Genomic DNA, 16,842 nt, shown 5'->3' with positions numbered 1-16,842 from the left:
AGTAATTAATAAAAATAAAATAGACGTAAGAGAATCNATATACATAGATAAATATATTTAATATATAATAATATTAGTAGAGAAGAAAGAAAGAATAGAGATATATATATATATATATATATATATATATATATAAGTACTTACATAATACAAACTTAAAATCTGTACATAGATCTAATATAATTTGAATTCTCAGTAAAATGTATTGGTAATATAGGCATTTCTATATTCCTACAGCGCTTTTTTGTCGTATTTTATATTTTGCAAGAGAGATGTATAATTAAATTAATGGAAGCATCATTTGGACACTGGTATATTATGCACATTTCTCTCGTATTTAGAGACCATTGCCAGACATGCATAACATGAAAGTTAAATTGATCGATTCTATTTCGGAAAATAATTTATGCGACGGGAATTAAACGTTCCTCTTTGGTGCCGCAGGGATATCACCTGCGTGATTAAAGAGCTAATTTCGCATGTCAATTGCCTGATGATCATCCGTACGAATTTTCAGTTTCAATATGCGTTGAAATGTTGGACAACAATCGCAAGCGAAAACAAGCAATTCCGCTTTTGATTTGAGGATTTCCTTTTTTGTATTGGAAAAATCGAATTATTCTCCGCACTGCACTGCTTCGCGATGCGAATATAAAACGAACATGAACTGATTTAGAAACGTAGAGCAAATTTTCACGTTTGTAAAATAATGTTCTAATTAACACCTATTCTTAATTTCTATTCTTAAATCTCAGGTCGTCAGAAGCAACTTCCTCTTCGAGAAATTAGACTTTATCTAAATTATTTTCAGATAAATTATTTACAGCAACAAATTCTTAATAGTGCATGTATTTTAAAGATATTCTTAATAGTGCATGTATTTTAAAGATATTCGTTAGCATCAGTAAAAATTGACTATTAATTTAATTTGTGATATTACATAATCCAATTTAGAATTGTGTTTCAAAACCGACAAATAATCGGCAATTTACTTGAACTGGAAATAATAAAATTGATAGAAAAATTAAAATACGAATCATTAAAATTGCAATGCAGAATAATAAAATTGGTAGAAAGATCAAAACACGAGCAATTATTTTTTACCGATTTCATTATATGCATTGCAATTTTGAATTAAGAAATTTTGATACTGGAAATTGTAAAATTTATTTAAAAATATTATTAGACAAGATCCATCTTGATCGAACATGGACTTCTTCGCTTAATTGTGTTAGTTGTATTAAGTATTTCTCGCGGTCGATTGTCACTTAATAAAAAACAAAAATTATATTTGATGAAATCTACTTTTATATATCCTGCTAAACATATTAACATATCAAGCTTTCGTTTTGCGAGATCACAAAGTATAATTAAAATTGACCGTCAATTTGCGTACAATTACCGCTCGAATAGACATTTACATTTCCGCAGGAAGATGAAAACGGACAGAAATTATCGAAATACTGCATGAATTACATTACGAAAGCGAGAGTTTGCAATTGCATATGAAGAGCCGCAAACAGAAAGTGGGAAATTAAAGCTGAAAATTACTCGGAGGATATTCTCGTTGTAACACGTGCGATTGATCGACTCATCTGTTAACGTTAAAAATAGATGTGCGATCTGAAATCATGCTTCCGCATGGTGAATCTAATTTTAGAGAAGTTTTCTTTTCACAAAGAATATATACGATTGTATGTTGCGATTAAACGTTCCATGAAAAATTTGTGCGCGCCGAATAACGAAGGGAATAGCTACATCGAAGAGGGTAGTGTGTTTTCGAAGCGATTGCGGCACATATAATTCTCGTTGACTGAGTCTAGCTTTTCGGGCAACGGGAGAACAATTCAGAGAATGCGACACTAATTACAGAATATAATTAATCACTCCAGGATGAACGCAAATAACAAACGATTCGAGCGTACCGTTTGATACTCCTGATGCGGTTGCCGCTCCGCCAAACAGACGATAAAATTATCAGCGCAGAATAATACTTCCTCATGCAAGACAATTTGCACTGCTAATTGCGTTAGCCTTTGTTCACGATACCAAATCAATTTGCAATTTGCGCGAGCTTGCTTCGTATTGAAATTCTCTACACCATTATCTACACCAAAGAACGGTTTTGTTAAAGTAATATACAAAAAGAACAGTTTTATTAAAGCATTAAAAAATTTAGTTAAATATACTGTTAAGCATAAAATGTTAATTTTAACTTAGAGACTTATAGTGAAAACTTTCTGAGACATGCAAGAATGTTAAAATTAACGTTTTTATATACAAAAATGTTTTTGTTTGTCTTAGAAACTTTACTATGCGTCTCTATAAGTTAAAATTAACATTTTATTTTTAACTGTATACAGATCAGAAAATAAATTTTGTTAGATCATCAAAATAATTTTGTACAGTTCAAGGTGGTTGCTACAATGCCAAAACTTTTTATAACATTGCTGATTTTAGTGTTCTATACAATAATTTTGATAGTTCACAACAAAATTATTTTTAGATCTGTATTTATCTAAATTTTTAGATAATTCAGCACAATATTTTTTTCGTATATCTTAAAATTAATTAATTAAATACAAACCTGAAAATAATTGTGTTAGACCATCAAAATAATTATGTAGGATGCACACAAGGTGGTTACTAGAATATCCAAATTTTTTGCAGCATTGCTTTTATGCTTAAACGTCCTACATAATTATTTTAATAACTTAACAAAAGATACTTAAGATGTTTAAGATACTTTTTAGATACTTTAGCAAAATCATTCTTTCTGCTTATTTAACATCAATTCCGAATCTTTTCACAATACACAAAGTTATATTAACAATAGTTATATTAACAATAGGATTTCTGTTCACATCATTATTATCTTAGATTGTGACGTCAGCGAAAAACGAAAAAATAAAAATTCTAGCAAAATATTAATATGGAAATACATTTCAATAAGACAACACTTACAATCTTTATTATATTTTTTCTGACGTCATAATCTGAGGTGATGATAGAATGATGATAAACAAGTAACAAAAACTTTATTTAAAAACAAAATAAATTATACACTTAAATATAGAGAGATGTTAATTTGAAGTCAGTCAAAAACATCATATATTAAAATTGAGACCTTGGAGTTGAAAGAAATTTTTTAAAATAAAATTTCGCTATCATGATGAATATTTTTTAGCGTTCTATGTAAATTATTTCTTATTTTGAAACAGTCGGACGGAACTCATCGTAAAGATACTGTTATGTATCTCGAGAGAGAAAATTTTCCACCAACGCGGTTGCTTCAAGTGACGTTATTTTTAAGTCCGCTCCTCCCTTCTATTGCCGGGCCTTACGTCAGTGACAACATACGATGAATCCGAATGTTTTCTCTTTATAACGAGGAAAATCCTGGATTTTCTTTGGAGAACGCGGACCTTTCTCAATCGATTCTCGATTCTGCCTTGCCTGACTGTGTTTCCCACGCGATATCATTGAGGAACCGTTGACAGTCCTTAGACGCGAAACATAAAAGTTCATTTTTCTTCGAAATATATATCTTAATTAAGAATGTATTAAAGCAAGTGATGGCTAACTTCATATTAACAAAATAAATATATTTATTAATAAATATATTTATTAATAAATATATTTAAATATTATTAAATAAGTATATATTTACATTATTTGGTCATATTACTTTGTTTATCTTCTGTAAATCTTCCTCATAGATCTTTCACGTTTAAACGAGTAAAGGATATTATTAGGATGTTACTTGAAAAATTTTACAAACTGGAAAATATTATATATATATTCTTTTATTTATTTTAAATACGTGAGACAATAAAAATACAATAATCTTGGATTCTGAAATTGCGCTTGTCCTGTTGGAATCTGTATTTCTTGTATCTCAAGACCTAGTCCGAATTATAAACTATATTATATCATATAAACTATATTAATTATTCGCATAAATAATTGTTCAGTGAGATGTGCAATACTTTTTGACACGTGCACGAATTAACGTAATGTCAATCAATAAGTTCTCAAGTATTTTGATTGATTTTTTGTCCGTAGGCGCGACAAGTTTGTTGACCTCAGCGGGCAAGAATTATTAATTTTGACAACATATTGATTTTTCTTTCAATTTTCCCGTCTGTTGCAGTTCTGTCAGAGTAGTTTTATTTCAAATGATGCAGTCCGAACGATGCAGTCATGATAATAAAAAATGGCTCATGACTAATTACGGCGTTCAATTATGCAGTCTCCAGTTTTAATTATCAGTCATAAATTCGATTTTTTTTTCATATGAATTATTTAGCCAACATCACATCGTCTGTGCTATACAGTTATTTTCCGTCCGCATTGCACGGGAAAATACTGTACAGAAATAATAATTATTTGTTTCAAGTTCATAAATTTCAAAAGTTCGTAGGTATATATATTCGTAAATCTATCATAAGTTCATTACAAGCATTAAATTTATTCAAGATATATTCTGAATCCTAGTTTAATATACTTCAATCAAAATTATTAATTGATATTAATTAATAATAAACAAATTCGATTTGCTTATTATATAAAGTCGTTTCTTCGATCAATTTGTAATATTCTTAAGAAAATAAATTCTCGTTTTGAGTACATAATAATGAATTTTTTTTAACTAAAATAAATATATTTTAAGTTTATTATCAACAAAATTTTTTTGTTAAAGATATTACTTGAAAGGAAAGAAATAAATTGAGTAATCACTTTTCTTAACAATAGAATGATGGAATTTCCTATGTGTATGTGAATTTAACACAAAGTTTCTTTGCAACGCTTTCCACATGGCACTTTAAAAATCTCAAATCTTTTTGTGTATATTTATTACACAATTATTATAATTCTTGCACCATTATAAAATCAGAAATATCAGAAATTAATTATTACATTAATTGCAGCAAAAAATTAGAATATTATTTGGAAAAAATTATTTTTCTGAAATAAAACTTCAGTTATAGATATAAATTTGAAAATAATTTAAACTATCAAAATAATTATGTAAGACGCTCAAGCATAATGAGCAATGCTGCAAAAAGTTTTGACATTCTAGCCATCAGCTTTAACGTTCTATTATTTTCATAATTATTTTGATGGTCTGATGGAAGTGATCTAATAAAATTATTTTCAAAACTGTATCTAGCAAAATTTTTACTTTAGCAAAATCTATTTTTCCATATAATAGTAACTCTTTATTTAGACTAAGAAACGCCATTCCTTTCGAAGTCTCTTCGAAAAAAATCATCGGCATAGCTCGATCGGCTCGAACGTTACTCGCGTCCCTTGGGCACGCCGAGTTCGGCATTTTAAGGGTAAAGGTTCACGAATGATTGAAGCTCGCCCAAGATTCGTTCGAAATCATGCCGTCGAATGGCATGACAAAGCCACGGCGGGATAATCGCATGACAAGGCGTGAAAACGAGCAACAAAGGGTCAGCATCGCGGGGTGATCCGTGGATAGGCGAGACGGGCGAGAATCGATCTATTTCGGGACGACTGACCCGACCACGGCGATGCCTGTGCCTTCATTAATTGAAACGCCGTAGGCATCGACCAAAAAGCGAGACGGAAGCCGGAACGCGCACCCATTCGTTACACGACACGAAATTGCTTCTGGACGAAACCTGATGTACGTGTAATTCCGCATGATCTGACTCTCGATCGGTGATGCGGATGGCCGCGAATTGGCCGACAGAAATTCGTTGAAACGCGCGGCGTCTATCGCCATCGATTTATCTCGCTGCCAGAAAATATTCGGCAAGCCTGTCGCCGAAAAGCAGGTTTGTCGGTGCAACTGCCAAATGTTCACAGAATTGAAAGGGACGTATTACCGTCGAATGATGGTACGCTAATATAACAGTCGATGAAGTAAGTTGAACGACATTCATAGAACGTCGTGGATTTTACAGACTGCATAACGATAAAGTAAGTTGAATAACATTCATAGAACTTTCGTGGATTTTACAAATCAATAGTTTCAAAAGTAAAATGATACATTAAAAAAAAAAATTACAAAAGTAAAAGGATATATTAAAAATAAATTTTGATAATATTTCTTTGAATACTAATGAGTATAAACTTTGAGTACTAATTCTACTGTTAGTAATTCTACTGTGAATATTAATTCTACTGTTAGTACTTACTGTAAGTAAACATTTACTTATAATAAATAAATATTTATACTTAATAAAAAATGAGTTAAATCAAATTAATGGTCTTTGTATTAAATAAATATATGTTTATATTCAGTAAATATTACTTATAGAACTATTCGAATAAATATTTATTAAAATTTATTTTTTTTTAGATATTTGATTTTATACCGAACTTGATATCTACAGGAGGTCTGATATTTTAATGAATCAAGATGATACTGTGATTTTTGGAGTCAGAAATTTACTTAAAAAAGAAGAAGAAGAAAAAAAGGTTAGATAAGGAAAAAAGGGAAAATTTAACCCAAAATAAATAAGAATACAGCACAATTAATAAAGCGTAAATTATTCACAGGATAACATCAATGATTGTCAGATTCAATTATTGATGTCATATATAATCCAATAAAGAAGAGAAACACTCTTCATTATTGTATTTAATGGCGCTCTTTGTTAATGGCGCTCATTTGCTTTATTTGGTTATTGTTTTTAAATTAAAGAGCCCACTTCAAAACTTTCCTGATGAAAATTTTTCTCAGAATTTTTTATGTAATTTTTCAGAATTTCTATATAACTTTATAACTTTATAATTTTATATTTTCTCACATTTTTTATATAAATTGGAACATTTCTTAGAAAATCTACATCTTTTTTCAGAATTTTTCATGTTAATTATGAAATATCATAAGATTTCTAAGATTTTTTGTAATAAGTATAATTTCTGATGAAATGTTATAAAATCTAAAAAAATTTTAAATATTTTTTAAAAATTATGGGATGAGAAATTTCAGAATATTTCAGAATTCATCTGTATGAAAAATTCTGAAAGAAGATGTAAACTTTCCGAATATTTCTGAGTATTTTTGAAAAATGTTCCAATTCGTATAATAATTATGAGAAAAATTTTCACCAGGATTATATAATTTTGAAAAGAAAAGACCTCAAGGAAAATTAGGATTAATTTTCAGAAAATCAAAGAGCCAAGAGTGATTCGCGAATTGGAAGTGAAAATTTCAAGATTTCATTATTGCTATCATAATCCTCACGTGAATGATATTTGATTAATTGGTAGATGAAGTTAGATTTCTGCATACGAATGATGTAATCAATTACGAAGAGACATTATGCTTTACACGAAGTATTCATGAAAGTTAGACGCACGAGCGGAACGAGTTAACTTGATTCTTGGCGTTACGTTCTTGGTGTCACGTTATGTCGTAGCGTAGCAATTCTGTTCGTACATGAATCCGTTTAGCGCGTGTTGCATCGTTACGCTCTTTGCCAAGTGGCGCATTTCATTCAGAATTATTCTTCTCCTTACGACGGGCGGGTTCAACGAATCCGCCCTTTTTCACAAATACTCTAAAAGTATCTTTTAATAAACTTGAGAATTTAATATCTCTATTAGAACTCGAGTTAAAAGTCGAGATAAAGAAGGAAATTTTAATCATGATAAATTAAGAAAAAGTCACAGAAGACAATTCGCGTGATGAGAAAAAATGTCTGGTTAGATTAATTATAATTCTGACTGAAAATGGACAATACAGAATTTTTTAATTAAAATTATTAGAATTTTATTTAAGAAAACTGGAATTCTGATTGATAAAAAGTCTGAAGTTCAAATAAAAAAGGAGGCTATTAAGTTTTAGCTGTTCTCGGCTAAAATGTAAAAATTTCGAAATATACACGCAAAAAAATATTTTGCTGCTCCAACTAGAATTATAAATATTTTTTGTGAAAATTATATATCATAGCGCATAGAATTTATAGCACAAATCTAAATTCTATCTCTGTCATTTATATGATTTATATGATCTCTGTTATTTATATGATTAGATGCAATATATATTCAATATCGCAGTACTTACTAGAAATTTATCTATTTTAGTTATTTTTCATACTTAAATAATTTTCGTTATAACTGCGAGATCACTTTTTTTGAGTGTATAAATTATACACGGAAAAAATTTTACTGAAATACCTAAAAAATTAGCTAGATACAAATCTAAAATTAATTTTGTTTGAACCATCCAAAGTCTTGATTTCTTCCATATCTCTTCCCATGATAAGCATTTGTAAGATCTAGAAACTACAATATTTCATTTTGGCCGGAAAACTTAACATCCCCTCCCTTTCGCGCGATCATCGTCAACCCACGCTGCTACTTTTCGAGCGTCGAGTGTGCTTTAAAAATATATCAGTCGTAAAGTGTAAAATTAATTTATAACGTCTGTGCACATATGCAACGTGCTCGTTCGCGATGTAACTCTGACGTCGTTCGCCAAATGTGCCGCAATCCTACGTCACCGTCATGAATTATTTATATCAACAAGGAGATTGTACGTTCGACGAACACTTCATTTCGACCTGTTGCACCTGGAATGGAGTCGCATTGATATCCGTCGATATATCATGTAAGCGACATACTCGTCAACATTTAAAAGAATCAAAGTTGTCTGCTTTATCAATTCAGAAGAACATATGACTTACACACATATGATTTATGTGTTATTGACACATCACTCACTACATCAATCTCGCATACATCTATATACAAATTTTCTAACTAATCTTTCATATTACAATTTTCATATCTAAATCTATTAATTCTACACTAGAAAAAAAATTTAGTACCTTTAGTAAAACTGTTTAGTTAAGATATTTTTAACAGCAATCAGATGTTTTATGTAATAAAAAAATTCAGTTGCATTTGCAAAATAATTTCTTTGCTTTGTAAATAATAAAAATATTTATTTATACTAACTAACGTAGTAAAAATATTTATTTATACTAACTAAAAAATTTAGTTTACGTAAAATTACAGGTTTGTTCATTTACATTTACATACATTTTATCAAAAATTTTTGTTCGGTATATTTCAATCAAATTTCTGTTATTGTAATAAAATTTTGATTCATACAACATAACATTTTTTCCTAGTGCTCAGAACTCAACATTGATTGTTCATGTAATTTACTGAGAAAAAGATTACACTAAACCTTAAACACATTTCCTTGAATAGTATTAATAATAAATAAACATTTACTTACAATAAATAAATATTTACTCAATAAAAAAATGATAGTTAAATCGAATTACTACACTAATAGTACATGTTTTGTACGTTTGATTGAATATACTATGCAGCTTCAGTCTTTTATACAATTTGAAAATTTCTATTATCCTATCCAAATTATCCCGTTTTTACCATATTTGAAAAATAAAACAGTTGACTTTAGAATCCCTTTAAGTGTAATACGTTGAAAAACCGCTGCACTAAAGGCCGAACGACGACAGCTCGATGCGTCGACCGAGTGAAATATTTTCGGAAGCACTCACCGCCAGTTGCAAACGCGAGAAAACGAGGTGTCAGCTGCATAGTGCATTGAGCAAACTCGATAAATAGATCCTGGCGTCGCGTCGAGGCGTCACGATATGAAAACGTTCGGCAACGGCGCTTTTAATATCCTCGATTCAAAAGAGATACATGTCGCAGTTGTCCTTCGTGTCCAGTATTGTTGTTATAACTCGTAATAATTTCGCAAAAGATGATTGCGTCTCGATCGCGCGACAGAGAATGCGGAGGATGCGCATTTGCACTTCCTCCCGAGCTCGGATAGCATGGATGTCTAGGATTTTATCGGTGTCGTTAATTGCAGACTGTAATGCCGTCACCTCACGGCCTCGCAGGCGCAAGGTCGGATGACCCAAGGCGAGGAAGAATTTTTGTCGAGTCCCCGCTAAGCGTGCCAAGAGTGCTCGAACTCTCGCGACTCGTTTTCTCTCATCTCCTTCATTCTTATCTCCGTCGGGTAATATCCTGATAATCTCCTCTCGTAAATGTTTTCCCTAAACGCTTGAATTACACATTCTTACGGTATTAATCATTATCATGACACGAAAAATTAGAAAGGATCGAATATCATTTATCAAGTACGTATATGGAAGGAATTTTGCTAAAGTAACTTAAAAATTTAGCTACACTAAAAAAAATTTACTAAATATATGTTTTTTTGAATAGTACTATGTAAATATTTACTTATAGTAAATAAATATTTATTGAATAAAAAATGATTAAATCAAATTAATAGTTCTTGTATCAAATAAGTGTTTATATTTAATAAATATTTACTTAAGATTATTTAAACAAATATTTATTAAAATTTAGTACTTTTTTCAGTGTAGATATAGAATCTAAAAATAATTTTGTTGGACTATCAAAATAATTATATAAAAAAACTTAAGCGTTGATGACAATACTACAAAAAATTTTAACATTCTAACAATCTATTAAGCGTTCTATGTAATCAAATATGTATGGAAAGAACAGTTTTGCTGAAGTATTTAAAAATTTAGCTAGATACAGATCTGAAAATAATTTTGTATGGATCATTAAAATATAAAATGCTTAGATGACAATGCTACAAAAAAAATGTTAACATTCTAGCAACCTATTTGAAAGTATATATCGTATATAATTATTTTGATCCAAACAAAATTATATTTAGATCTGTATCTAGTTTATTTTTAGATACTTGAGCCATTTTTTAGAAATCTCAAGATTCGCTTCAAAACATTATCGACTATTATGGATATATTTTATGTTTATATTTCCTGCTCTATGTATATGTTGTGTATTTTATCGTTTTCATTATACCTAAAATCATAATTTCTTGGGAAGCAGCCCCTGCCAATTCTTGATGGCTCCAGCAATTTGGCACAGCTGCATTTGATGTCGCGGGTGTAAACGATGTGTGCGAACTATGTTCATTGCGATATCCTCTCATAAAATGCCCTCGTTTCCATTTACATCTGTAGGCTGCAATGCATCTAGTTTGCACTACATTGTAGCATTGTAGCATTGATGTGATCGCAGACACGATTAACAATAGGTCTGTTCATGTTGCTCGCACTTTTTGCACTCATTGTCAGCATCTCTGCTTTCTCTTTTCAACACTCGAATATACATTCATCTCATGCCAGTGCAAACATTTTTAAGGATTTCAAGCAACGTAAACAGATCTAATAGCAGTCAGCCTCGCAGGCCGCAAGTCGACCACGTATTCGTAATGAAAGAGAATAGCAGGATTGCATGTAACTGTGAATGCGGAATTCAATCCGTGAATGGTGTTCAACAGGTATCCGTAGTAATCTCTCCAGCTAGGTGGAGTCACAATGGGATGGGACGCCGGCCGAAGTCGTTTCATTAGAAGATCAAGTCGATAGACGACGAAGATATTGCAGTGCGCCAAATGCAGGAACCTTCGGCAAATCGAGATAAATCACGTTAAATGCCAATGCTGAATCGCAAACAACTTGTTTCTCGGCATTCTTGGCCGTCCAATCAATTCTCGCGAATTTCTCATGCAATTGACCCTCTTTCCAGTTTAGCGATTTTCATTGATTTCAAGATGCTGGTATATTTATCGTTACGTGAGTGAACGCATACAATATAATTTTGATTATTATTGTATGATATAAGAATTAAAGATTAATTCTTTCATATAATTTTACACGGAATAAACGATTTTGCTGAAGTTAGTATTTTTAGATATATAAAAATTTAATTAGATACAGATTTGAAAATAATTTTTTCATACAATTTTACATAGAACGAACGATTTTGCTGAAGTTAGTATTTTTAAATAAAAAATTTAATTAGATGTAGATTTGAAAATAATTTTGTTGGACGATCAAAATAATTATGTAGAACACTTAAACGTTGATGATAAAATACAGCAAAAAATTTTAGCAGTCTAGCATCGTTTTTTTCATGCATTTATCGTATTTTACTTTTATTCACAAAAAAGTTCAGTCTTAACTTTTAGCTGTAAACTCTTATTAATGTCGCGTCAGATGTGCTTTTACAAAAAAAAAATGGCGTCAAAGTCTAGATATTCTTAGAAGCGTGTGGATATTTTTATTCTTTTCCGCGGCTTTCCCATGAAACATGATAGACAGAAAGCTCATTCAGATCGGGCGGAGCTGCAATTCGAAAATAATTCAGCAGCTGCCAGTACTGGTATCGTTGGTCGGGTGAGTAACTTAGAATTACGATGATTAATTGAACGTCAGAAACAGGGTGAGTAATTTACGAGACAAATTCGCGGACTACAAGAACACGTCGCCGAGTTTATACGCAGCTGGTTTTCTGCCTCTCCCTGTCTCTCTCATTTTCTCTCTTCAATTTTTCTCTGTTCTGTTTCTTCCATAATCCTATCTGGCTTTCGAGCTGTCTCTGTTTTTCGTCAGCGGACAAGATGTAGATCGATTTAGCAATAAGTTCGACGTGCGTACAAAAATATGTCATTCTATAGAAGTCCTGTCCTCAATTTTAATAATAGGTTATTATTTGGTTACTTGGAGATTTTTTTCTTTCAAGAAATCTGACGAAGAAATAAGAGGACTTTTAATACAATCCATGTAACATAACCAAGGAACGTTCTGAAGAATATTCTGAGAATGTCCAAGTGTTCTGAGAACGTTTGCAGAAACATCTTTGGAATAAACCTTGGAATAAACCTTGGAAAGTGTGTTATATAGGAAGTAAAATTCAGAACTTAGACTATTCGAATACTTTAAATAATCGGATAACAGTCTTAGAAGAATTCGTATGTTAAATTAACAGTCATATTAGCTCAATATATGTAAATACCAAATTTATGTCGTCGTGTAACACGCTAGGCAATACTTAGCTCAACTAAAAATTTTTTTGATTGTTATTATATGATAAGAACTAAAGATTAATTCTTTCATACAATTTTACACGAAACAAACGATTTTGCTGAAATATCTTTAGTTAATATTTTTAGATAAAAATTTAATTATATATAGGTTTGAAAATAATTTTGTTAGACCATTAAAATAATTAGAGCACTTAAACATTGATGACAATATCGCGATGATAATTTGCGCGCGTAAATTTAGCGTAAGTTAATCCAACAAAAATGACTTACTTAAGCTCCGAGTGTTAATTACAGAAACAAACGTCCTCAAACTTCGGCGCCGCGATGTTTAAATTGATTTCCGTTCCGTTTATGAGCCCGAATGATTTGTTAACGTTTCTCGCTAGCGTTATGCGCGACAGCTGTCACGAAGAAACTCGTCTAACTCGTCTGCTCTTATTCGTTCACTTTATACTTGCCTTCAGCGTACCGGTTAAAACGTCTCTGAACGTCTCTATGCTTCTATAATATATTTTGTCGAAGTGATTCGCGTTGAGAGCAAAACGCCGTTGCTAATTCCTTATCGCTAAACATCAAATAAATGCTTTCATTTAAATTCGAGTCTTGGAATTCGAAATCCTTATCTTTGCATTTAGCCTTGCAAATGTGCATTCGCGTTTTCCGTTTGCCGCGACAGTATTTTCGTTCGTCGATAATCTTCGTCGCCTATTATTCACCTGTCTATTATTTTATATTATATATGTTTACTTCGTCCAAATGTTCCCGTACTCATTCGGATCTGGAAAACGATAATATTTCATAACCTGAAAACACTCATTGAGATTTCCTCGTATTTATAAAGCGAGAGACACGACTCGGCGCCAGAATCCATAACTTAAAAGTAGCGCGTCGATTTCCAGCCATTTGTTCGATAAATCGTTGCTCCCGCTGCTTCTGCAGGCTTTACAGGATAGAACGATCGAAGAGTTACGCTGATGTACTTTTAAAATAGCACCGAGGTCAAAACGAGACTTCGGCGATCTTCCGTTTCACGGACAGTCATCGAAAAATCATAGATCACTCGCGAGAAATTATTGCTTGCCTTGGTCGAGTTACTGAATCCAGAGATATACACAAAGTCTCAAGATTTTTCACGTTCCAAATATTTAAAGTAAAAAGTTAATATGAAAAGATAGATAACAATAATTATTTGTGTTCAAAATAAAAAAAAACGTAAGTTGTAAAGTATTGCCTTATATCCTTTCTAGGTTAACTTTAATTTCAGTTCAACTTACTTTTCATCTTTTTCTAATGCTTGTAATCAGAAAAAGAAGAAAAGTTAGTTGAACCGAGATTAAAATTAAATCATCTACTTTGGAAGAAACAAATATTAAATATATTTTTGCTTCCTCCATCTGCAATTTATAGATCTTTTTTGTTCAACCTAATTTTTTTTATTATTCTAGCCTTCAAAAATTGTGGAAAAATTCAGGATTATTTTTTAACATCTCTATTACATTACCAAATAATTTTCTCAACTATTTTAGAAGAAGAAACTGGATTCCGTCTGGATTCTTTCTTTATTTCGAAGAAATTTGAAAGTATTTGATTTGTGTCAAAAAAGATTGCAGGATTAAAAAGAAAGAAACCTACATGTGCGACGTATTTTTTTGCAAATAATTTCTCGTTGTCTCTCGCGGTTCTTCCATGATACTTTCATATATATTTTACATAGTCCATTATTTCCAAATTTGATAGCGTAAAGCTGTAAAATATACAAACGCAGTTGGCAGAACACATACTAATTCAAAATTAGCTGCACGGATTGAATTTCTTCGGTCGTGTAGCAACAGGGTGTTCGGAAAGCGAGTGTCTTCATCAAGAGGCCGCGGAGGAAACAGATCGTCGCTTTCACGAAAGCAGATCGCCGGTGAAATTTATGCCGTCACGTGTCGTCCTCGACAAAGTGGACTGCAATTTAGCTGCGCTTTAACGAAGCGCCGTTTCTCGTTTAAATGTAGAATCGTAGTAGCAATTTTGTGTCCGCTAATCGCGTTACAAGCGAAAAACAATCATCGAGTTTACGATACGATCGTATCCGTACAATAAGACCGACAGAATCTCTTACATCTTTGCTCTTTTACTGCGCAATCTCTTTCACTTAAAAAACAGCTTTACAGCTAATTTTTCGTGATTATTGTTTGTAATATTTTCCCTTTTATTTACCTTGAACAATTCTAGTCCGTTTAACGCAACAGCGTTCACATAATTCACACTTAACGAGTCCTTTCGTTAATTCGACGGAACATTTCACTTCTATTAAAGTGACATTCGAGCTCAAGCCAAGAATTTTGCAATTCTCATTGGTATGCGGACAGTTGTCGATCACATCTGCATTTTGACGCTTCAAATTTACTTTTTAATAGTCATCATAATCGGATATATGCATGGAAAGGAAGGTTTGCTAAAGTATCTATAAGTAATGTAACTATATATAAAGAACGATTTTACTGGGGTATCTAAAAATTCAGCTACATACAGATCTGAAAATAATTTGGTTAGACTAACTCAAAACAATTATGTAGAAAATTCAAGAGTGACGAACAACGCTGCGAGAACTTTCAACATTCTATCAATCAACTTGAGCGTCCTATATAATTATTTTGATAGTCCAACAAAATTATCAGATTTGTATCTACCTAAATTTTTAGATACTTCAGTGAAATCGTTATTTATGTAGCTATAAATCTGAAAATAATTATGTAGGACACTCAAATTGATTGCCAGAATGTCAAAACTTTTTGCAGAATCGTTTATCATACTTTAGATTTCTGAACACATACATACATAATTATTTTGACAATCCAACAAAATTATTTTTAGATCTGTATCTGGATAAATTTCTTAATTACTTTAAGAAATCATTTTTTCCTATGTCTTCTCTTTTCTATCAACTTCTCTTTTCTATCTAATATCCATTTCTACCAATGTAGAAACTTTAATCTCTGTTTATCTTTTTCTAATTCTTAGAACTATAAAAAACAATAATTATTACAAAAGACTCTCAAATTTTAAACAACATACAAATAAATAAAAGTAGGTTAATGAGAGTCAGATAAAATATTCTTAGAACTAAAAAATAAAGAGTAAATTGAACAGAGATTAAAGTTAATTTACATTTGTAGAAATAAACAAGTCACTTTTTGCAAAGTTTATTTTACGCAAAGGGTTCTTAATTAGATAATTACAGACTTTTGTGTTCAGAAACACGTTCTTTGAAATAACATGAAAAAGATTAATGCCGTTCTCACGAGCTTCTACGGATCTTTAAAAAAATCTCGTAATCTCTCTCGATAAATTTCTTTTTCTAATTGAGACAAAAATTTTTTGCAACGCTAATTTGACAGAAAAGTTACGAGATCGCGTGACACATCTGAAACAGGAAGATGTAAATCGCGAATGCGTTCATTAGAAGCTCCTATCGCGAACGACGGTCGTCTGCCGCTCATTTACTGCAGGCTTATGTTGCCGCCCGTCGTTTCTGCGTTCGAAGCGAGTTCGTTGCCAGTTCTAAAATCGTCGTCCTGACAATGACGTAGGATCGCGGCCGTTTGTCTCACGTGGGACGATAATCGTGACGGTGGATCCTCTCTTTCATCGCTTCGACGAACGGAAAATACATTATATCGCGGGATCGAAAATCGACCACAGCGAAACAATTTTGTGAATTTAACGTAATCTGCGTCTGAACTAAATAAAGAGATATATGTATATCGATGAAACACAACACGCAGACTGCTGGAACAATAAATAAACAGTAGTTGGCCCACTGTTTAGGTAAATCGTATTATGTATACAGTGATGCTTACGCATTTGCCCCGCGAATTTTGCGTTGCAGCACAGGAATTGCAGTCGTTTGAGAGACTTGCGTCTCTCTTTCTCTCTCTCTCTCTCTCTCTCTCTCTCTACTCTACTACTACGTACGTACTCTCGTC

General features: G+C 31.8%; 1 protein-coding gene across 1 annotated transcript in view; it reads right to left on the bottom strand.

The window, feature by feature from the left end:
* The window catches only part of LOC105617822 (tropomodulin), a 52,645-nt gene that overhangs the window by 34,122 nt on the left and 1,681 nt on the right, over positions 1-16,842 (bottom strand). The gene's annotated exons all lie outside the window — the stretch shown is intronic.

This window comes from Atta cephalotes (genome assembly GCF_000143395.1).
Source record: "Atta cephalotes unplaced genomic scaffold scaffold00014, whole genome shotgun sequence".
Classification (NCBI taxonomy): Eukaryota; Metazoa; Arthropoda; class Insecta; order Hymenoptera; family Formicidae; genus Atta; species Atta cephalotes.
This window is presented reverse-complemented; position numbering and strand designations above follow the sequence as displayed.